General features: G+C 37.7%; 1 pseudogene; it reads left to right on the forward strand.

Annotated features, from left to right (window-relative positions):
* The first annotated feature begins 20,497 nt into the window (after window positions 1-20,497).
* Window positions 20,498-20,843, forward strand: LOC114710502 (annotated as a pseudogene).
* The last annotated feature ends 3,998 nt before the right edge of the window (window positions 20,844-24,841 follow it).

Here is a 24,841-nt window from a genome sequence, read left to right on the forward strand (position 1 = left end):
GTCATGAAGTTTTTCTCCAATAAGTTTTATACATATAGCTATTGCAAGATTTTGAGTTAAGTTTTTCATGTTTTCAAGTTTTTCATGAGGTAAGGGTCCAAATGCATTCTGTCACCATGGGGGTCCAGTTGTACCAACACCGTTGACTCCTTTTTCACAATGAATAATCTTTAAGACCTATTTTGAAAATTACGAATTATTGAATTTTGGCCTTCCTCCTTATCTCTTGATCTCATTGATCTATGCAATAGTTCACTGTTAAGGTTTGAGAATAGTTCTAAAGTAGGTATGGTCCTGTTAAAGGAGGTGTATCACCAGGACCAGACTTTGAAGTTTCAAAAGGCCCATGGCATCTCCCATTATCTCTCCATGCTTGTGATTTAAGACTCAAACAGACTCTGTCTTCTATGAGGTGCTGGTGCCTTGGTCTCAGTGTTACACAGCAATAGAAATGTAGCTAAGACATCCACATTGCTTTCCCACGTTTTCAATTAATGCAAATATGCAACAAGATTTGAAATCAGATGGTGAGGTTTTTCCCAACTTCGGTTTTCCATTTCAATATTCTTCTTGATAGAATAATTGAAATTCAGTGTAAACCTTAATCAGTTTTTCCATATCTTAAAAAGGACAGCTTTTTGATGGGGATTAAAGATATTTTAGTATCAGTGATCTTGATAAACACATGATGGATTTCCTTTTACTGAAGACTTTAAACTTTTCAACAATGTTTTCTTCTTGTTAATGTGTAAACCTTATAGTTCCTTAAATTACATATTTCTCTTTCTTCTTCTCCTCCTCCTCCTTCTTCTTCCTCTTCTTCTCCTACTTCTTCTTCCTTTTTGTTTTTTTGAGACAGGGTTTCTGTGTAGCTTTGGAGCCTGTCCTGGAACTCACTCTGTAGACCAGGCTGGCCTCAAACTCATAGAGATCCACCTGCCTCTGCTCCCCAAGTGTTGGGATTAAAGGCCAGAGCCACTACTGCCCATCTTTTTCTTCATTTTGATTTCATTATAAATTAAAATTGCTTATTTTATTTACAGATTGGTCATTGATAATCTACAGAAATATAAAAAGAACTTTCATGTTGAATTTATATCCTGCAGCTTTATTAGATTTATAGATCTATTTTTTTTAATTTTTGCTTTTGTTGATTCTTTGTGAATTCTTGTATCATGCATTTTGATCCCACTTATATCCCTCCCCCCTGACATCTGCCTTCTGCCCTTCCAACCTTCCTTCAAATAAAAATCAATAAAAAAAAATCGAATTAAAATAAACCAAAACCAAATTAAAAAAAAAAAAAGCTAAACAAAACAAAACAGGAAAAAAAAAGAAAAGAAAAGAAAGAAAGAGACAGATTCTTGTCATGGAAGCTGTGAAGTTTCTAGTTGAGAGACAGTTTACTCTTTTTATTTATTTATTTTTTTATATATATTTTTTATTTTACAATACCATTCAGTTCTACATATCAGCCATGGGTTCCCCTATTCTCCCCACTCCCACCCCTTCCCCTTACCCCCAGCCTACCCTCCATTCCCACCTCCTCCAGGACAAGTCCTCCCCCGAGGACTGCGATCAACCTGGTAGACTCAGTCCAGGGAGGTCCAGTCCCTTCCTCCCAGACTGAGCCAAGTGTCCCTGCATAAGCTCCAGGCTTCAAACAACCATCTCATGCAATGAGCACAGGACTTGGTCCCACTGCCTAGTTGCCTCCCAAACTGATCAGTCCAATAGACTGTCTCACCTATTCAGAGGGCCTGATCCAGCTGGGGGGCCCTCAACCTTTGGTTCATAGTTCATGTGTTTCCATTCATTTGGCTATTTGTTTTTTTCAATAATTGAGTAAAACTGAAATTTATTATAAGCCACAGTCGTCCTAGGGACCTCCATGCTATATATATAGCCTCTATGGTTCTATGGGTTGTGGTCTGATTGTTCTTTATTTTATATTTAGAATCGGAAGAATGGATGAAAAAAATGTGGTACATATACACAATGGAGTACTACTCAGCAGAGAAAAACAATGAAAGCATGAAATTTGCAGGCAAATGGATGGAACTAGAAAAAATCATCCTGAGTGAGGTAACCCAAACCCAGAAAGACAGTTTACTCTTTAGTCCATTCATCTTTACCTGCAAATGTTCATTGCCGAGTCAGAGTCCTTGGTCTAGTTTGAGGCCTTGGTTCAGGCTACACCACTGCACCTCCTCTCGGATATCCTGTTGCTGTCCTGTGTCATGGAGATCCTGATGCTTTGGTTTTGTAGGTTTGTCCCCTTCACACGCTCCAATAGTGCATAGATGAGGTGGATGCTGAGGTGGGCCAACTCATAGCCCTGGTTCTGAGCCTGGGTGGTAGCTGGGTTGGTCAGCTTGCTACCTTTCACTGCTGGGCTGAGCTCTCCAGCACTGCCTCTGTTAACTCACCCAATGCAGCCCACAGCAAGGAGTAAGACCAGTTCTCCTGCTCTCAGATCCGGGTCGCCCCCCACCCCCACCCTGCACCCCCCCACTCATACCACCACACCAGCTCTACTGCTTTGCCTAGGCAAGGTGTAGAGACCTCCTTCTGATTGCTGTAGGAGGCATAGGAGGGCAGATAGGGCAGCTCTCCTGCTCTCAAGTCCCCTGTGCTGGCTCAGCTGCACCCCTGACAATAGTCAGCTGTAGTGTGCTGCCTAAGTGGAGGGCAGGATCCACTCTCCTGTGTGCTGCAGCTGGTGTGGGGCAGAGCTAGTTCACCTCACTCTCATGACCCCGAGGCTTGCCTGCCACAAGTGGCAAGGGGCAGAGGGGGGAGGGCAGCTTCCCCTCACCCATGCCACCACACATGGCAAACAAGGTGGGGCGTTGGGCCAGCTCTGTTGTTCTCATGCCCTCAGAGCTGGCTCTCCTGTGTCTTCTACGGGGCAGCATGACGCCCAGGTGTCAACAGGGTCCCAGGTGGCTGAGCAACTGGAGCCACGGACACCATCTCAGAACCCAGCTTCTACAAGGCCACAGACCCAAACATGGCCCTAGGCAGGGCTAGTGCCTGGATGCCTCCATGGCTCCAGATGGCAATACATGCCACCCAGATCAGCATGACCCTGGGAGCAGTATAGTCCTTGGACACCGATATGATCCAAGGTGGCCGACCAGACCATGGTCATCAACATGGCCCTTGGTGACAACAGGAAACCAGAACATCAACTCAGACCCAAACATGGCCCTCTGCAGCAGCCCTGGCCCGGATGACACCATGGCCCCAGGTGACAGTGCATGCCACTTAGATCAGGATGTTCCTAGTGACAGCATGGACCTCAGATGCCCTCATGGCCACAGGTTGCAGCCCAGTTCCCCAGGCATCTATGTCGCCTTTTGTGGTAATACAGGTCACGGACATCAATACAGACCCTGGCTGTGGTGGAATCACAGACCCAGACATGGGCCCTGATGTTACTTACCATGGTCCTGGGTGGCATCCCAGACTCCTGTCATTCGCATGGTTTTTGATGGTATCAGGAGCTGCAGAACCAAAAGTCTAGGGCTGGGGGAGAGCACAATCTGTGTCCACTGCTGATTCAGACATGATCTAAATTTTTAAAAATATTTTATGTCAATTTACATACATGTTAGAGCGAGTTTTGCCTTTCTTTGAGTTTATATGGTAATTTTTTCTTAATGCTTTTCTATTATTAGGGATACTTGTTATCAGGTTTTAATGTTAAATATGGAATATAATAGTTTTCATGCAAAAATTTCATATTTCTTAGAATATTTCTTCCTAACCTTATTGCTAAGTGTTCATCACAAAGATTGTTCATTTGGTAAAATGTTTTTATATGCTTATTGAATTTTTTGATTGCTCATTGTTTTTGGAAACATGACATCACACTGTAGGTGAGGCTGTCCTGAACCTCACTATGCAGCTCAGGCTGACCTTGAACTCTTGACAGTCCTGTTACTCTAACCTTCTGAGTATGGGTTGCAATTAAAACATTTGTGTGAACATCATTGTCCTTATGTAATCAATGATATTGACTGATTTTCTTATTTTGAACTATTACTCTGTGGCTACAACATGTGATCATTTTAATTTATTGATGTGTTCAGCATATTAGTATCTGATGAAAACTTTGCACTTGTTTTTATAAAGTATATTACCTGTAGTTTTTTATGATATGGTTTTCTGTTATTAGAAAAAAATTAATCTGAAACAATGAATTAGGCAGTATCCTTGTTAACGATTTTCAACTATAGAGGGACTGGTAGTAATTCTTCCTTAAATGTTTGTAGAATCAACCAGATAATAATTAGCAGGATTTTTCTGGTCTTTGTCTTGCTTTAAGATCAGTTAATTTTTGTTGTTGTTGTCAATAATAATATTGTTATTCTTAATTATTACTATTTGTTTTTTTTTTTAAGTAGGGCCTCATTATGTAGCCCTCACTGGCCTGCAGATTACTGTGCAAACCAGGCTTGTTACCACTATAAGGAAGGTATAACCTGGGAGAATAGAACCCATAAATGAGGCAACTAAAGTCTCATGCAATACCCAACTTTATTTAGAGCATCAGACAGTTTGTACTCGGAGGGTTAAGAGAAATCACCTGAGTAAAGTTCTCATGAGTTCAAGCTGTATACAATCACAAGGACAAGATGCATGTGGCAAAAACATGTTTTTCCATAGAGGCAAACTGAATAATAACAGCAACAATAATGAGTAATCTGAAGTAGACTCACTCCTATCCACTGCATCTAGAATTGAAAAAACACGTTCCAAAAACAATTCCATGTTTTGAAGAAACTGAGCTCTCAACACTCTTGTCTTATTTTCTTGGAATGTTCCCACAAGCACTAGGAATTCTCCTCACATGACTCCATTCTTAGACTGTGTTCTGACACAGGCTGACCTTGAACTGTGGCAGTATGTCTGCCTCTTCCTCCCACACGCTGGAAGAGTAGATGTGCTCTAGACCACATCTGGCATTCTTATTCCTTTTATTTCATTATTGTATTTTATTTAATTTAATGAATCTATTTGATATAGAAGATTCTGAGCATTCATATTTTTTTCAGTTGTGTCTGGGCTTGCTTCAAAATCCTAGAGCAAGTAGTGAACTTGAAATTACATTATCAAATATTCTTGGACTGCTAATTTCTTCCTCTCCAAACCTTAATGGACAAATGTAAAACTGGTGAACTTTGCTGAAAAATAGTTGGGAATTCTTTTATATACACACATACACTGAAGAATTTAGGCAAGGAAAGGCAAATATCAAATGACGCTATTCACTTCCAGAACATAAAAATTATAAATTTGATCTAACAGAGGTTGAAAGCAGAATTGCAGTTACCAGAAGCTACAAGTGGGAACAAATGATTGTGAAAGACAGGACAACAGGGACAAAGTTCCAGGTAGACAAAAGTCAAGTATTGTGTTTGCTACATATCAGAATGAATTGGCTAATGATGCTGAATTGCACATTTCAAGATAGACATGGGAAGGGAAACTTGCATGCGTCTTCTGCAAGGAAACCGTGGGAACAATTGGTTTGCTAACTGCCCTGGACTGTTCATCTTAGAATGCATGTATGTACTGAAATCTACATGTGGTATGCTTCGCGGAATGAAACATACTGTGGTACATTTCAAAATATGTGTAAGAATTAAGTGCCAACTGTAATAAAAAAAACTTACCTGTTGTGAACTTTATTCTGGTTTATTTGGCCAGTTAACTCACAGTTTTATTTGAAGAAGTGAGAGAGGGATGAAAAAATATTTCAAAGTGAAGTGGTTGTTATCTCTGTTGTGCTGGTAAATGGTGGTTTGGTAAAGAGCAGGGAGGAAATTCACGGCATTATAGTACCTTATCAGTATTTATTTGGACAAAGGCCAGTGGCAGGCAGTAATGGATTAGTTTTACCACTGTTCTCTCTTTTGAAAGAAACTTCTATGGCATCATTAATTTTATAATTTAAATTGTTTGTCTCCAGACATTGCCACATAAAACATACAGCAAATGCTCAAGGCCCAGAACATAACTTCTGGCTTGACAAAATGTTATATGAACTTCATTTGGTTAAATAAATTAGGTAGAAATTACCATATTGCTGTTCTAATCTTAGACCTCAAGATAGTTTTTTTGTTTTGCTCCTCCTTTAAGTATGTCAGTGACCTTTGATGAGAAACACCCAGCTTAGCGTAGAGTGCTGACTACCCAATTAATCTACAGATGGGTAGCATAGTTAAGTAACAGACACCCAGTGGTTCATTAAACTCAACTAGTTACCAGAGCCAATAGGGACATTATATGTACTAACCTATACAGAGATAACCTAAAATAGAAAACAACAACAATAGAATCAAACCAAACAAACAAAAATGTGAATCACTTGCTAGGTGTGTGTGTGTGTGTGTGTGTGTGTGTGTGTGTGTGTGTGTGTGTGTCATACAGAATCATAACCGAAAAAGTTAGGCAACAAGGCAAGCAACTGCAACTTGATACTCAAAATAATTAACAAAAGGAAATTGAAATACAAAATTGGAAAAAGAGATAATGGTGACTCAGATGTAGCTCATTTCAGAAAGGACATCATTGGAACGAAGAGGACAGAAAAAAAGAGCATGAACAGCTGAATGAGGTGGTGCAAGCCAGAAATGCTGGGTTTCTACACACTGAGGCAGGAGGATTGGATGGCTCATGTCAGTCAAGGCTACACTGTGGGATCAAGTTCACCAAAAATACAAAAAGAATAATAAATCAAACTCAACAAAGAAATTATAAGTAGAAAAGATTATATATTGTACATAAGGATGACACACAGATGATGATAAAGATGAGTATCTGGATAATAATATAAATGATGCCACTTTGAGATAATAACCCAGAAAGTAAAATAAATATAGTTCTACACTAATGTGAATAAAAGGTTAAAAATCAGTAAAGTATAGAAGGAGCTGGAGAGATGGTTCAGCAGTAAAGATTGAGTAATGCTCTTGCAGAGGACACAAATTCAGTTCTTAAAACACATGTTGGTTGGCTCACAACTGCCTGTAACTCTAGCTCTAGGGGATCTGACCACCTCTTCAGGCATGTGTACTCATACACACACACTGATTCTCTCTCTCTGTCTCTCTCTCTTTGTCTCTCTCTCTCTGTCTCTGTCTCTCCCTGTCTCTGTCTCTGTCTCTCTCTCTCTCTCTCTCACACACACACACACACACACATACTTATATACATACTCAAGCTCACTCACACATGATTTAAACGTAGTACAAATGAACCTTAAAGAAAGGTACATAAAAGCTTTAATGAGTACAGAAAAGAAGAAAAAAAATAACCAATGACCAGTTAATGCTACAATAATTGTTGAAACCCATACCAAAGGTGAGTGTGAATTCTAATTAGGATATAATCTGAGAAGAAACACAGTACTTTTTTCATGTCTCAATGTATGTATACCAAAGTATTACATTCAAAGCTAAAATTAAAATTTACTGTTGAAGAAATCTGGTAGGCTTTGCTTTAAGTAAATGATGAAGGTCCATCATCAACAATGGGGCCATTAACAACATATGTAGATACAATGGATAAAGAAGGTCACACTATCTGAGTGCTAATCTTGTCAAAAATACATGCCACAAACTTAATAAAATAATAGTATATGAAGAGACAATTCTGGAGAAAATAGAGTCAAACAAATGTTGACTTATGACATTAAGTTGAAGCATCAATATAAATGAAGTTATGTTTACAATAACAATCATGTAGAACAAAACATAATGACAGGAAATCTGCAGTTTATAAAAAATAATTACCAGAAGCATGCACAGCTGCAATGTTAGAGGTGAGGAAAGAAAGCCAAGCTTAACCCTGGCCTTTGGGTCCATTTCTTCCCAAGACTCTGCAAAGCTTTAAGAGCTGGCTGAGAGAGTGAGCCACTAATTGAAGTATTCTGCAAAGATGTGCATCACAATAGACAGAGGCAAACAGTGCAGTGCTCAGCATATGAGAGGAAGGAAAGCTCACAAACAAACAGGCTTTGAAGGAAACATAAAAGCTTTTGTTCTCAGAAAAGTGTGAATTGGAAATGGGCTGGCTCTCACAGGGTGAGAAGCCCAGCTTTGTATGATTTAATCATCAATGTTCTGGGTTTATTAACTCCTCCAACTCATCTGGTGGTGATAGAAGAATGGTACTTTTACACAATGCAGTGTGTCACCGTAGACCTCAAGTTCCTTCTAAATTTTTAAATATGCATTGTTTGGAGCCCATCCAAAGAGGGCAAGTTCTAAAGGACACAGATAACATGATAGAGAATAAAGGTAACAGGCCTGAGAGCTGTCAGTCATGAATGAAACATTGCTTACACTGATGTGTGGACAATAATAATCGATGAATTTGAAAATGTCTTAAAGTGCAGATATAGTCTAGAATTAATCTAGTTGCAATAATTTGAATTATTAGCTCCCATTACCTTGAAAATACCTTATATTTAGGTATGCCAAGGCTTCCTCTCCGAGCTCCTTTTGTGCTGGTTTTCCTTTTGCACTCACCTCAGTCGGCTTCACACGGATCTCAGCGGTATTCTGCTGTTGTTTTGACTGGACACTGAAGAGTATGACTTCTGTGTTGATGGTTTGCGGTAACTGACACTCTTCACTGCTGTTCCTTTCCTTCTTTTAGCCATGGTTGTGACACTACCACCTATTACCACTCCTCACGTAAGTGGTTTTGTTGTTTGAATATTTCCATTTTCACTGCTATCAGTCATGTTGGGAGACATTAACACTTCTGTCACAGTTACTGATAGGAAACTGGTGTGTATGGTAGGATGGTAATTAGAAAATACAAAGCTCTGAATAGCACAATAAAGACTCTCGACCTAACTGAAATAGAAAACACTCAGCACAAACATAATGCTTCTTTTCAAGTATGTTTTAAACATTTACTGACATAAATCCTTAGGGTGGGTTGTAAGCAAGCTTCCACCAACTTTCAAAAGAAACAGATTCATGCAGAGAACTAGGTAAGTCACAAGTACAATTATTTGGAAAATATTTTAGTAGGATAAAACTCACATCTAGATGATGAGAATTTATATGAAAAAAATAATGGTCTATTAAAACTTATTTCTTACACAGATGTTTTATATCTAAAATCTAAAATATGTCTATATCTAAAAATGTTTTCAATATATATGATAAAATATATTCCACATACTGGAATTCAAAGACATTTAAAATCATTCTTTTGCTGTTGTTTTTTCCCTTTAAACCACAGTTCATATCCACCTTTTAAACCAGGAGCCTGAGTGTTCTCAGTACAACTAGTAGAACAAGTGCAGTGGAACCTGGCTGTAGACTTGTCACCCTCCCTCCCTGTACTGCAGTCACAGCTGAAATGGTTGTATTCTTCCTATCTCCCTCCCTTCCTCCCTCCCCCCTCCCGCTTGCCTCTCCCCCAACTCTGTAAGTTCTTGTATTCTCAAAGCAATTGGAGGACATTATGCTTGGTACAAAGGGAATTTCAAGCAAATAGCTTGGGATTCATTTAATTTAACTAGAAAAACATATTCTAGAGCTCCCTGAAAGACATTTGTGGTTCTGTGTTAATTTTTCTTGTTTTAATTTTGTATTTTGAGACACGGTCTTACTGTGTAGCCCAGTTTATCCTGAAGCTATTGAGTCTTCTGCTTCCAACATCTAAGTACAGGGATTACAGGTATGCCCAACATGCCAGACTAAAGACACAATTAACTTTATTCTGACACAGAATTTACTATTTCAGAAGGAAAACATGTTAAAACTACTAAACAAAAGATAGTTTGCATTTGATGTGGAATTATCTCCTCTCTTATTAGAAGTTTAGGTAGATAAATGAATAACTTCCAAATCCATACATGCGCCAATTTTGTATTTATGATGCAAGTTCTAGTGAGTTTCCATAAATTACTTAAAACATTAAGAATATGGATGACTGTGTGATGCTTTAAATTAACAAAGACCACACAAGCATTTGTAAAAAACCTCACTTTAATTCCAGTTCTTATGAAGCAATAAAAGCCTATTTTAATTCCTGTAGTTGAATTTTGAAGATCACAATATTTGACTGAATTTTCCAAAGACTCACTTTAAAAATAACTCTTTGCTTATTTGAAAACAACATCTCAAACTTACCTACTTGTAAAGCTATTCTTTTCAATATAATAACAAACTAAGAACAAGTTACAAAAGCTCTGCAGCATCCATTTCTGACACTCATTTGATTGAAGAGCCTGGCACAACAGGATTTTTAATAGAAGTCTTGGATATTTTTTTCTCTTTGAAGAAGAACATACTATCAGCAATGCAACAATCAGAAAAATACAGTGGTGCCTCCCTAATAAAAAGATAAACCATTCATACCCATCCTTCAGTAAATACAGTGAAGAGGTGTTCTTCCATAATTTTCAAAGGAATTACACAGTTTATTGATTTTCATTTTAGAAAACATAGCAGTGATTGAAAAGCAAATTCCTTAGGCTGTGGTGTGTGAGAAAATAAACAAAATTAAAATAAATGTGTAAGAACTCTAAGTTTGTCACATAAATTAATAGTGACTTCTACTTAGGAATGACTATATGATTAAAAACGTAAGGATGAGTATCTTGCTTTACAAAGTATCACATCAATAACCAATGCCATTCTTTCTGTAATTATCTAAGCAGTTAATAAAATGTACTGATAAATTAAGGGCATAAATTTATTCAAATATATCTTAAAATCATCTTAAAAATTGGTGCTTATTTTAAGCATGAGAAATTTTAAAAATAATAGTAGATACTATTAAATAAACTGTATTTCTTCACATAAAGCACCACTGATGAAACTTACTTAATAGCTACCTTGTATTTAATACAGTCTAAAACATGAAAAATTAGTGTAGGTTTAACATCCTTAATAATTTTAAATGCACTTCAAGTTCAGTGTTTAGCTTATTATCTCAATTACTTTCTTTCACATATTATATTGAAAATGAAGAAAAGTTAATCAAAGTACTCACCTGAATATTGTAAATATTTGTAATTCTCTGAATGATCCAGAACAGTTTCTGAAAGAAGTCAGAATCAGGCAGATCACAGAAACACTCACCTCGGTGGTAATGAAGGAAATCTGAGAGATAACTAAATATATATCACTAACAGAATTGCAGATGGAATCCAATGTTCGCAAATAAGCTTGTGTTACCAAACCTACTTTGTACATAGTTGGAAGTGTCTGTTTCCCAGATCATTGAGGGAGCCACTAATTGTAGCAAGAGGTTATGTGAAGAACAGATAGATCCAAGTACATCCTATCACCACTTTTCGATGAAACTAGAAATTTGAAGACATTTCAGAGACCAAAATCACATATCCAGTGAGATAGAGAAAAACCAATATTCTTTATTTAAAGCAGGTTAATTATAAATACAATCTCTTTCTAAAGAAGAAAAGGGGATTGTATAGAGGTAATAGGATAAAAGGGTAGATTAATGAACCTACTTTTAAAGAGCAACAACTTGTTTAGAAATGTTTTACATTGGTATAGATTTTAGCTTATTGATACAAGTTTAAACTTAATTTTGTTATACTGTATATATATTTCTACTCTCATTTGAGGTATTATGTTTATGTAACTCATTTGGATTGTAATGGATAATTAAGAAATGCAGATTAACAATTAGTCTTCTATGATAGTCAAACTTATAGTCATGTTAAATTTTCTAGATATACATAGATATAATTCAATTAGGTAGGTAATCTTCAAACACTTCGAAGACCTACAGAATATGACATTTAAAGTGTTTTAAAAATTTAGACTTTCTGGAAAGTGAGACATGTCTGTTCCTGGCAGCACTGATTTACTTCAGAGAGGAGGATGGGCATTGAAGACACTCTATATGGAGTTTATCTTCTTCTTGGCAAAAATAGCCATTTGGTCAAGAAACTGTTCTCTGAATGATAGATAAATAAAACACTGATTGGCCAGTAGCCAGGCAGGAAGTATAGTATAGGCAGGATAAGCAGAGAGGAGAATTCTGGGAAGTGGAAGGCTGAGTCAAAAGACGCTGCCAGCTGCCGCCACCATGAGAAGTAAGATGTAAAGTACCAGTAAGCCATAATCCACGTGGCAACTTATAGATTAATAGAAATGGGTTAATTTAAGATATAAGAACTAGATAGCAAGAAGCCTGCCACAGCCATACAGTTTATAAGTAATATAAATCTCTCTGTGTTTACTTGGGTCTGAGCAGCTGCAGGAGCTGGGTGGACACAGGAAAGCTCCAACTACAATCCTGAAAAGCAAAGATGCTAAGACTAGTCATAAACTTGTCAGTCCTAAACATTAAACTGTGAAATAAGTTTGTGAAGAATTGAACAAATAATGGCTTTAAACATAGAAATTATGCTTATTCAAATTATAGTTTAAATTGACCATGCATACATATTTTCAGGTTTAATATATACTTTTGTTGGAGTTTTCTCCAGTCCTGCTTGGGCCTGTAGGTCTTTGAAGTGTTTGAAGATTACCTACCTAATTGAATTATATCTATTTATACCTAGAAAACTTAACATGACTCTAAGTTTGACTATCATAGAAGACTAATTATTAATCTGTATTTTTTAATTATCCATTACAATCTAAGTGAGTTACATAAACATAATACCTCAAACGAGATTAAAAATATATATACAGTGCAACAAAATTAAGTTTAAACTTGTATTAATAAACTAAAATCCATAGCAATGTAAAACATTTCTAAACAAGTTGTTATTCTTTAAAAGTAGGTTCATTAATCTACCCTTTCATCCTACTATCTCTATACTATCCCCTTTTCTTCTTTAGAAAGAGATTATATTTATAATTAACCTGCTTTAAATAAAAATATTGTTTTTTCTCTGTCCTACACTAGAGGGCTCTTCTGATATGAGACAGAAAAATCTCTCAATCTTTTTTTTTTTTTTTTTTTTTTTTTAGCAATATGCTTGGGTTTAGAGAAGAAGTGAGCCAATTTCATCTCCAAAGCCAGCTTGGTATATTTGGGAATATACTACTTCCTGTGAGATGAGGGTGCTGTATTCTTATGGGGACACAAAGAAAATTTTAGGATTATGGAGTATTCCCTTAGGGTGTATTGTCTAAGCCAGTTGCCTTGAAATCATTCTGGATGTTGGATCATTTGGGCCATGGTGTCATTGGAGACCTTTCAGAGGGTCTTGGTTGCTCAAACCTGATGTATGTTAATCTGGAACAAATCCATAGCCTCTGACTCTCTGTGGAAACAAAAGCAAAGCCTCCTTTCCAAAGCAGCATATCCTTAGATCCAAATTTTGAAGTCAAGAATCCTTTAAAATATACATTAACTTATCTTAACTCATCTGCCTTTATAATCAAATGTCTCTTTGCAGTTAAAAATCCCAAAGACAACACAATCCAGATTCTCTATATGATATTCATCTTTACGTGGCTTATTTTTTATATATTACTTTTACTTTCTCTTTAAAGATTTTATTTTTTAAAACTATCTATTTCTTTATATAACTGCATATATTACTCTTTTCTCTTCCAAGTCTACATACATTTTTTACACACAGTGTAAACCATTTAAAGTCTTGTTCCATCTGAATCTGTCCTATTGTGAACCTATTGTTTTAAACTGCAGTGGTTAGTACTGAATGACTCCGCCCACGTCAGCTTCCCAACATGGAGGTAGTATGTCTACTGCCAGCTCTGGATCTGGGAGCTGTGTATACCATCAACTCTCAGAAGCAGTGGGTCTAAGCCTATATCAAAGCAGCATATAGCCCAGAATTTTTTTTTTTTTTACTAGCAAAAGTTAAATCTGCCAGTAGTGTTCTGTGCAGCTCGCAGAAACTTCTGTGTACGCGGCAGAATGTGCCATGCTGTAGCTCCAGCCTCCAAGCCACCATGAACCCGCCATAGAGTAGCTCAAGCCTGCATGTTGTGGTGGCTAGCTGCCCACATGAGACATGAAGCAGAACCTGGTTTTGGCTCCATTTAGAATTGGTTATTAAATATTCTCAGGTTTCAGGTAGAAACTTGAGCTGTTGGGTGCCATTTGTCCTTAGAGTTTTCTCCAGTCCTACCTGGCCTGCAACCACTCAGACCCAAGTAAACACAGAGAGACTTGTATTACTTATAAATTGTGTGGCTGGGGCAGGCTTCCTGCTATCTAGTTCTTATATGTTAAATTAACCCATTTCTATTCATCTATACCTTGCCACGTGGCTCGTGGCTTACTGGTACTTTTCATTTAACTTCTCATGGCTGTGGCTGGCAGTGTGTCCTGACTCAGCCTTTCACTTCCCAGAATTCTTCTCTCTACTTATCCCATCTATACTATACTTCCTACCTGGCTACTGGCCAATCACTGTTTTATTTATCAATCAACCAGAGCAACACATTCACAGCATACAGAAAGACATTCCCAGCATACTTTAATTAATTTAGCTTTAAGGACCATTATTGTGGATTTTTAAGATTAAATATATATATAGTCTTCTTACAATGAAGTGAAAGATTATTAAAGGCACAGAAAATATAAGGCAGATAAGCAGAGGGTTGGGAAATGTTAAATATTTCCCAGTTATGTCGATAGTTGCTGGAGATGGCATGGTCATCAAGCCTACCTGAAAGCTCAGAATGCTGAATGAACCCCATCTATAGCAGCTGCTGCCAAGTGCAAATAGTGAGGAATAGTGAGGACAGAACTGCCTCAGAACTGCTTCTTTCAACTGACCATTTAAGGTTTTTTAGTTTAACAATGACAGCATGTCCTAAAGCCTTCAGAGGGAAAGGAAAATATTTTGTCCACCATTTTTTGTATGAGAGTTTTAAGTTATGAATTTTTAAAACTGATGTGACTTTAAAAACAATATACTACTTTTATTAATTCTTGGGGAGTGCAATACAACTTACTTTGATATTGCTCAGCCCCACTCCTCTCAGATCTACACCTCCTCCCTACCCTCCCTCCATTCCTCATATTCTTTATTCCTTTTATTATTGAGAATTTCATATATTATATTTTGAGAGTATTCTTCCTCTCCCAGATTCCTCCCAGATCCCTCCCTACCTAAAATCTTACATTTAATTGAAAAACTTGACAAAATGTTTTTTTGATTTTGATACCCATTGAAACAAAGTTTAATGAGAAAGGAAATTATACCAATAGATATCTAAAATTGTGAAAAACGTATTAAAAATCTAATGCATAAAAGCAAAGACATATAGTCAAAGCAGTTTGGGAAAAATTCATTATTTAACTATACTCTGTTTAAAATAATGTAAGTAAAGATTTAACTTACCCTAAATTAATGGCATTATATAATATTTATCCTGGACCTAAAATTATTTTTATGTTTATTTGTCTTATTTCATGTGTATGAACTGTTGCATATATACCTGTGTAGCATATGTGTGAGTGGTATCCACAGAAGTCAGAAGATGGCATTAGATGCCCTAAAAGTAGAATTATGGATTGTTTTCATCTGCCATGTTGGTGCTGGAAATTGAACCTGCATTCTCTGTAAGAAAAACAAATACTCTTAACCATTAATCCAGGTCTCCAGACTAAAATCTTGGCCTTGAAACTAGAATCAAAGAAACTTTGGCCCTGGAACCAGAACCAGTGAAAGAAACTCACCCTGGCCCTGGAACTAGAGCCAAAAGGCTAAAAATTGCCAGTGAAAGAAACAGACTTTGGCCCTGAAACCAGAGCCAACTCTGCCCTTGACCAACTAAACATGAAACTTTGAACCATTTCCTAAGCAGGAAAACCAATCAATCCCTGAACACAAAATCTAGCCACTCTGAGCTCAAGGGTATCAAAGTTTGACCAATTCTATCACTGAAAATCTCCCTGGAAAAACTCAGCCCCCAAGAAGCCCTATATAAGCCCCTCTGCCTGTTCAGATGGCAGTTGCCCTTCCCCACCTTGGCAGAGGCAGCCACTCTCCTGGATTCCTGCTCCCAAATAAATCTCTTTCTTGAAAGAGTTTATGTGAAGATCTTTCACTGGTGCAAAGCAGAATCTCTGCTGGGGTGCTCCCTTAGGCAGGGCAGAGCAGAAGACATGGATACCTCTGCTAGGACATTCCCTTGGGGTTGGGAGGGGGTGGAGCACAGCTCAGTTTAGTGTTTCTCTCTGGGAGAGAAGCAGGACTGCCGCAGCCTATGGAGAGATTATCTCCCAACATACCCCAGCTTCAAGTATAGCCTGACTTCCCAATAAGTCAGGATACCTTTCTCCTCACAGCTGTAGGTATCCAGGATACCTTCCCTTCATAGCTGTAGGTATATCCTGATTTCTCAACAAGTCAGGATATCTTTCCCTCCACAGATGTAACACTTGCAGATATAGCCTGAATTCCCAACAAGTCAGGATACCATATCTTACAGAACTGTAACACCTGAAGGCATGGCCAGGCCCCTTCCCCCCCAGACCCTTGCAAACAGAAGTGGAGGTGGTTAATAGCTTGGGTGGCCTCGGCACTATCTATAGGGTCAAGACTATACTAGATCCTTCTCCAGGACCTTAAGATGACACATGTAGTCTATCTATAGAGCCCATCTTCATGAAGAGGTGTCATGTACTTTGTGTTATGTACTTTGAAAAGAGTGTCAATGTAATTCTGCCTGCTCATGGCCATGTCAGAGGAGCAGCAGGTGGTAACTGACTTCAGGGGATCAGCCCACCAGAATGCAAGGCACTGATGCAGGAGTCTCAGTTAGGCAAGGCCTCAATAATAGTGTTAGCTAAAATAGAATTTCAATGATGAAGGGTCTTTAATCAATGCAGTAAAGGATTATGATAGAGGTTAGCTTACTGGGAAAACTAGCACAGATAAAAGCAAGATAATTGTATTTCCCCCACCCCCGATAAAGCAGGAGCTGCAGAGCACAGAAAGAGAGCAAGGCAATGTTGCAGTGAAAAGACCCAGCAAACGCCATAACAAGCTGTCAGTCTTCCCTCAGAGATCAGGCCTCTATTTCAGTTTCCTGAGACTTGAGCAAGCAGTTTCTGGGAGGGCCGTGAACAAAAGACATAATGCAGTAGCTCCCTTTCTGCACGTACTCTGACCGCTCAAGGTTCTGTCAATTGTTTACTTTCTGAAACCCCTCACCAACTTAGAGCTACATACATGGGTCAATGTGAATGTGCTAGGCCAGCCAGCCTCCATGGCAGTTCAAGGACAAAGCCTGGGACTGCCCAAAAATGGTAACTGTAATCCCCAACTAACCCTAGCCAATTAAAAGTTACTAACATGATTGCCACTCATATAAACCAATCCAGACTCGGTTCCTATGAAGTCTGTAGACTCCAAGCCCCCTTTGCTTTAAAACCCCTACCCCATTGCAGACCTATTAGGGGTCTCTCTTGCTCTGAGGCTGCTTCAGAAGGACCCTGAGTTAACTCGTAACAATACAAAGACTCTTTGCTTTTGCATCGGGTTCTATCTCTTGGTGGTCTTTGGGGGACTCTGGGTACAACAGCAGGACTAGTTTCTCTTGAGAGGCCATATAGACTGTGGTTTAGGCTAATGGTTAAGAAAAACATTTGAGTCCCAGAAGCTAAGTTAATTTAAGTTCTTTTAATTTTAATATTGAGAGATGTGTTCATGGCATTCAGTGTGCATTTATAGCTGAAGCAAAGCTTTAAAAATGACTTACGGTTATGTTAAGATGTTTTTGTTAGTAGTTTTGAGGTAAAAAAAAAAAACAAACCTTGAAAAGCAACTTAAAGGCATACTTTCAATAGCTAAGTGAGGGGCACACTGAGGTCAAGAAACAAGTGGGACGACAGCCTGGCTATGGCTGGCTGATGTATCTTTCTTGCTAGGATGCATCACTGATCAAAGATGATGATTCCTTGTGCCCAATTCTGCTCTCAGCTTCCTGATATAAAAACTGTTGGAGAACGGGTATGCACCCTGAGGATTTAAAGTAGAGCTGTCTGATTCTTTTTAAGGTATAAAAGTTTAGATTTGCGATTCTTCTAAAGTTTCTTATAAAATTACCTTTTGAGATAAATAATAAAGTGTTTGATCCTTTCTTTGTAGCCACAAAATGCAGCCTCCCAGCAAAAGAACTAGCTGAGAAAAATACCTCGTTTGCTTACACTTTTCTACTCTATGACAAGTTGCTTGGGATTGAATGATTGTGGGTTCTTGGGACAACTCTTTTTTTCACCTGTAATTTGTAAAAGGTTTAATCATGTAAGAGATATAGAAAACATGTTTTTTTTTTTTTAAATTGTATTCATTGTAATCATTCACTGGAAAAATAGAATGTAACCACAATGTAATTTTTATACTGCTTGAAAGATTTTACTGGGGTTTATAAGCTGTAAGGGAAAAAAAATTAAGTTAGTTAGAAGGAAACATCAAGAAAGACAGAAAAGATACCTCTGGATAAAAGTAAGAAAAGAAATGAAGAGCAAAGAGAGATGATGATAGATATACCATTAAGGGGTATGAGTGTGTGTGCGTGTGTGTTGTGTGCGTCGTGCGTGTGTGTGTGTGTGTGTGTGTGTGTGTGTGTGTGTGAGAGAGAGAGAGAGAGAGAGAGAGAGAGAGAGAGAGAGGGAGAGAGAGGAAGAGAGTGCGTTTCCCCTTTTTTTGCCATCCCTAGAAAGTTAAGGTTCACTCCCTTAGATAGAAAAGTCAAGTTGAGTGATTAGATCACCCCCTTAGATCTCCTTCAATCCCTGAGCTACTGAAGGCTGGTCCTCACGGCAGCAATATATGCCTTAATCTTTATTGTGCAAACAGGATTCTGTTAGATCAGGACACCTTTTTCCCAAATGGTACTGTACTTAAATTTGCCAAATCTGAACTGCCCAGTGTTTGAACAAACGCTAGCTACTGAGTCGTGTTGAACTGGACTTCTGTTTTGCATCATGTGGAACCAAACTGCTGGCTATAGTGTTTGCAGAGACCCCCACAGTTGACACAATTGAGCTGTCAGAGAACATGTGCCCAATGTTGGAAAACTAGCAAGGTTATCAGGCACTTTCTAAAGAAGATTTGAGACCCACTTCATGGGTAAGAATCCATGGCTAGTCTTTCAGACATTGTCAAAGACTATTCCTGAGGAAGTCATAAACTTTAGCAGTGAAGTTATCAATGCTGTTTTTTTCTAAATGTCCACGATCTATGTATCCAGTTGCCTTTTGAACAATTATGATTATGTCCATATATTAACAGCTATCAACTTCACCCAGACATGCTTCTGTTTTGTAGTGGGGAAATGTTACAGAACGATGAGAATAAGTGACTGTGGAGTTCCGAGTACTAAGTGGGCTATCTCTATCACCCAAACCAAGGCCCAGGAAATGTTGCAGAAGAGATGGAAAGAATGTAAGAGCCAAAAGAAGGGGTGAACTCCTAGTCATGGGAAATATGGAGCCTGAATTGACCATCTTCTGTAACCAGACAAGGCTTCCAGTGGAGGGACTGGGGCACCAGTCCAGCCACAAAACTTTCACCTACAATTTTTCCTGCCTGCAATCTGTGCTGAGAAAAAGTGGTGAAGAACTTGTGGGAGTGGCCAATCAATGACTGGTCAAGCTTGAGATCCATGCCACAGAGGGAAGCCTACCCCTGACACTGCCTGGGGGTCCAAGCACAGTTCCTTTTCTTTTAAATTACATGCATATATGGATTAGTGCTATCAGATGTGTGTTTTATGACTGTTTGTGTGGAGGTCAGAGGACAGCCTCAGGTGTTTTGGGAAGAGCATGGAGTCTAATTATACTTAACACTGTACTGACCTTCCTCCAGGAGATACAGAGTTGCTATAGACTTAATTTGCTTGTGGCAGTTGCCACTAAATGTATCCTCAAAAGGTTAAAATAAATGAAATAATTCTGGGTTCTGCAACTAACTGCAATCCTCCCACCCCATCCCAGAGTGGCAGCAGGTTCAGGTCCAGAGGTGTCTGGTTACAGGAACACTAGGAGATCACAGACCCCACATTTGCCTCCGTATGTCTAAGTCTGAATTGTTACCTTTCCTTCAGTCTAGCTGCATTTGCCCCTCCATATCTGTCTTGTTCAAATCCTGAAAAGGAAAATGCCAATCTTTACCTGCTTGAGGAATGTAGGTATGCACTGTTTCTTTTTTATGCTCATAGTTAAACATCAAGCATATTACTTTAGATCTAATTATAAAATTGCACTCAAGCATGGCATACTAACATGTCAGTTAAAGGTAGATGCTGTGATCATAGGTGGCACACAAGCTAGTCAAAGAATTGGAAAGGGAAAGAGGGATGAGGAGAGGAAGAAAAGAAAAAAATAGACACTGGAGAACAAACATGTAAGCTACATGGTCGGCCATCTTTGGGAACAAATGTGAAAGAAAACTTTCATATTGAATAATTTAATTTATTTCTCTTAAAATTTATTTAAAATTTTCAGATTAAAAGTTACAAACTTGCCTCTTTTGAGTCTTGGCTTCAAGATGACCAAAAGAAGAAGAAACATTGGTTGTGAAAAAATGGGCCACGGCGTGTGTAGCCAGTTCGCTGCATGAACTGCGCCTGTTGTGTGCCCAAGGAAAAGGCCATTAAGAAGTTCATCATTTGGAACATTGTAGAGCTGCTGCTGTCAGCGACAAATCCAAAGCGGGTGTCTTTAACGTTTATGTGCTTCCCAAACTCTGTGTCAAGCTCCATTACTGAGTGAGCTGTGCTATTCATAGCAAGGTACTCAGGAATCGATTTCGTGAAGCCTGGAAGGACCAAACACCCCCACCATGATTTAGACCTGCTGGTGCTGCACTAGGACCTCCACTAAAGCCCATGTGAAGAGGTGGCTCATAAAGACAGAAGAAAAAAACACCTCGGAAAAATAAAATGGGACTTATACTTTTACAAAACAAGTCATAAATTTATGAATAAACAAAAATAAAAGGAAGAAGTATGCATCAATTCCTTAAGAAACAAATCAAAGTATTCATATTTTTTTCTTTATTATACCTTTATTTTCAAATCCATATGTTTGTATTTTCAGATGCTTTATTTATTTGTTAAGAGCACATATTCTAAAAATGAATGTGATTTTCTCCTCTGAAGGTGGATGAGGAAATGAAAAAGAGGAATTCCAAGTAAGAACAAAGAAATGAGAATATTATGCAAAGAATTTGAAGATTTTATTAGCATGGGATGTCAAACATAATAATCAATTAAATAGAATTTTAAAATTTAATTCAAGATAGTTTCATCAAATATTCCAGAGGGATATTTCACGAATTGATTTGATTCTATACCATCTGAAAACAGTTAGGTCTGGAACTTAATGTTAACTACAACAATCTGTCAAACTGAAACTGATAGAAAATTAACAGTGCAATTCATGTGGACACGAACTGGTGGATAATACCAGGGATGGAGCTGAAAACGGGGAGATGTATGCGAGGGAAGGGACTATGCCACTCCACTGCATAAACACTGGATGGCATGTATCTGCTGCTATCATAGTAAATGTGATAATCCTCCAGCGTATTCAGGGCTGTCATGAACAAAATAATACACCAATTTGGTGAAATTACAAATCCTGTAAGTTTTCTTGTGATTCTGGGTTGTCACAGTTCTTTTTTTCAACTTAATGCAAACCTCAACATACCTGGGGAGAGAGAAACTCAAATGAGGAACTGGCTTCATCACCTTGGTCTGTAAGCAAGCCCAAGGGGCGTTTTTATTGATTGCTAACTGATACAGAAGGGCCCATCCCACTGTGAGCAGTACCACCCCTGGGCAGGTGGATCTTTGCCCTATAAACAAGGGAGCTGAGCATGTTAGGGGAAGCAAGCCAGTGAGCTTCAGTTTCTGTCTTGAGTCTCTACCTCAGCTTCCCTCGAAGGTGTAACCTGCATAATGCAATAAACCCTTTCTCACTGGCAGCTCCATCATGAGGTAACAGGGGCTATTTTCTACATGATAGAAAAGAATCTCCAAGAGACAAAAATCATTTCTCTACTTACCACCAATGTTGAGCCCACATATCTGCACATCTGTATGTATATATGATACTTGATAATGAAAGTGGAAAGCCAGTCTTACATGACCAGTCACACAGCAAGGTTAATACTCTCACCAATTCTACTCCATCCAGCATCTGTAGTCCTCACCAGAGCAAGTTAGCAGGAAAAAAATATGTCCAAACCAATGAGATAGAAGTGAAGCAACATGTTTTCCTGAGAAATCTTATGTAGAGAAACCCAGAAATGCCATCGAAACTTTTACAGTGAATTTTAAAGGTCAGCAAAACTGCAATATACAAATCAGCATATAAATTCATTTTTCCTTTATTACAGTAACAACAACTTGTCAAAAAGGAAAATTAAGACAAAAAAATATTTTTGATAACGGGAAATAATAAGGTAAACAGGACTTAACATTTTAAAAACATACAACCACCCCCTAAAATCAATACAATCCCTCTCAAAATCCTTTTGACTTTTTTGCATAAAGATAAAATTCTATATCTCATATGGACTCAGAAAGAATATTAATGAGCCAAAATAATCTTGAGTAAGAAAAAAACTACAGTATTGTACTGAACTGACTTCAAACACACTATAAAACTACTAATTAAAGTAGTGTGGTACTGATATTAAAAACAAATTTGTAACTGATGAGAAAATTGGAGAAAGCCCACCACCCTAAAGTATCTTTTGACATAAGTTCTAAGAACACACAATGAGAAATGATAATCTCTCTTTAAAATGTTGCTGGGAAAACTGTTCATTTACATTCAAAAGAATGATGTTAGACCTTTATTTGACCTGGCAGAAAAAGTCTACAAAATTAATTAAACATTTAATTTGTAACTTCAAATTATAAGACTAATATAAGATAAACAGGGGAAAGCTTTGGAATATTGGACTTGGCTAATTATTTGGTGAATGCCATATCAGAATCACAAGCTTAAAGAGCAAAACCAGACAAGTGCAAATAAATCAATCAAAAACCTGCACAATAAAGGAAACAAAGTCTCAAAACAACCATTACTGAAAGAAAATATTTGGAAACAACATATCTGATAGACAAATTGTATTCAAAATAAATTACTAACAAGTTGAAAATAACGGTTTAGACAACGGATGTGTTGGTTAGGATTTTGTAAACTAGACATCAGATAAAGTTATCTGAGAAGATGGACTCTCAATTGAGAAAATGTCCCCATCAGACTGGCGTGTGGTCAAATCTGAAGGTCAAAGATGATACATGTCAGAGGACCAGCACCCTGTGGGTGGTGTCGCCCTGGGTAGGTGAAAGCAGGCTAAGCCATTAAACAGCATTCCTGTATGGCTTCTTTTTCAGGTCCTGCTTCTAGGTTTCTGCTTGAGTTCCTGCTCTGACTTCCCTCCATGGACCACACACTGTAAGCTGAAATCAATACTTTCTTCCCATGTTGCTTTCAGTCATGGTGCTTTTTCACAGTAATAGGAACCAAACTAAAAGAATGGGCAAGGGAATTGAATAGATTTTTTCCTAACACATTTGTAAATGAACAATAGGACATTAGGACATTGATGCACAGCAATATTCATCATCAGAAAAGTGAAAAGCCACAAGGAGAAATCATTACAACCTATTAGATTAGCTGTAATCCAGGGCAAAATTAAACAAACATTTCAAACTCTAAAAAGAATAGATGGGGATATGGAGAAATTGGGACACTACACTATTTGTCATAACCACAATGCAAATAATATGGGGGATTTTGAAAATTTAAAAACAGAAACACCATCTGTTCTAACAACTCTATTCCTATGAACATATCAAGAAGATTGATATCATGATCCCCAAAAGATGTGGGTCTCTATACTGGATTTTTAATAATAACTAATATGTAGAACAACCTGTGGTCCACATGTACATAGAGATAAAGGCAATGAAGGCATATGCAGATGTGACTATGATTTTCAACATAGATGCCAGTCATATACATGCACTAGAATGTACTACTAAGTCTTAAATATGAGAAAATCCATATGCAATAACGTGACTAAAACTAGAGATCATTCTGCTACATAAAAAGGCTTATCATAGAATATTGCTTAATGATTCCACACACATGTGGCATCCAAATTGTACACCTATGAGGAGCAGTGGAGTGATCAGTATTAGAACTTCATGGTTAAGAAAAGAAGATAAATATTAGACTGATGTATAATATGCTATATAAAATTAGTAAATTGTAGTAATGCACTGCATAGCACAGAATCAATAGTTAACAATTCTGTGCTGTGTAATTACAAACCTGTTTCTCTAGTGGATCTCATGTGTTCTTGTCATGGAATTTTTCACGTGAACATGCTATTATTGAGTTGCCAGCCTCACTGGTGTGGGCACTGATCTCAGCTCAGATCATATACGTCCACTGTGTATAAGGTTTTTGTTCTCTCACTTAAGAAGGTAATTATGAGTACATTCAATTTGTCCTTATCCACTTTGAGATAATTTATATCTGACCTGGTCCCATACTTTTTTATAACATTGTGCAACTAGATTTAATAAAGATTAAAATGAAAGGCTAAAAAAAATAGACCCATTTTCTTTAATTAATTTTCAGGTGACTCTAAGAGAGAATTACACACTTGTTCACATTGTGTTTTTCAGATTGTTATCTCTTATGTTTTGAAGCTAGAAAAACACTAATGTGGTGATTAGAATAAAATGAATGTTACGAAAATAATTCTAAAGTAAAATGAACACATTGCGAGAAAACAGGATTTTGAATTAGAAAACCAATATATGAACAAAACTGATGAAAGAACAAAATACTCAGATCTATGATA

The sequence above is a fragment of the Peromyscus leucopus genome, chromosome 8a, assembly GCF_004664715.2.
Source record: "Peromyscus leucopus breed LL Stock chromosome 8a, UCI_PerLeu_2.1, whole genome shotgun sequence".
Classification (NCBI taxonomy): Eukaryota; Metazoa; Chordata; class Mammalia; order Rodentia; family Cricetidae; genus Peromyscus; species Peromyscus leucopus.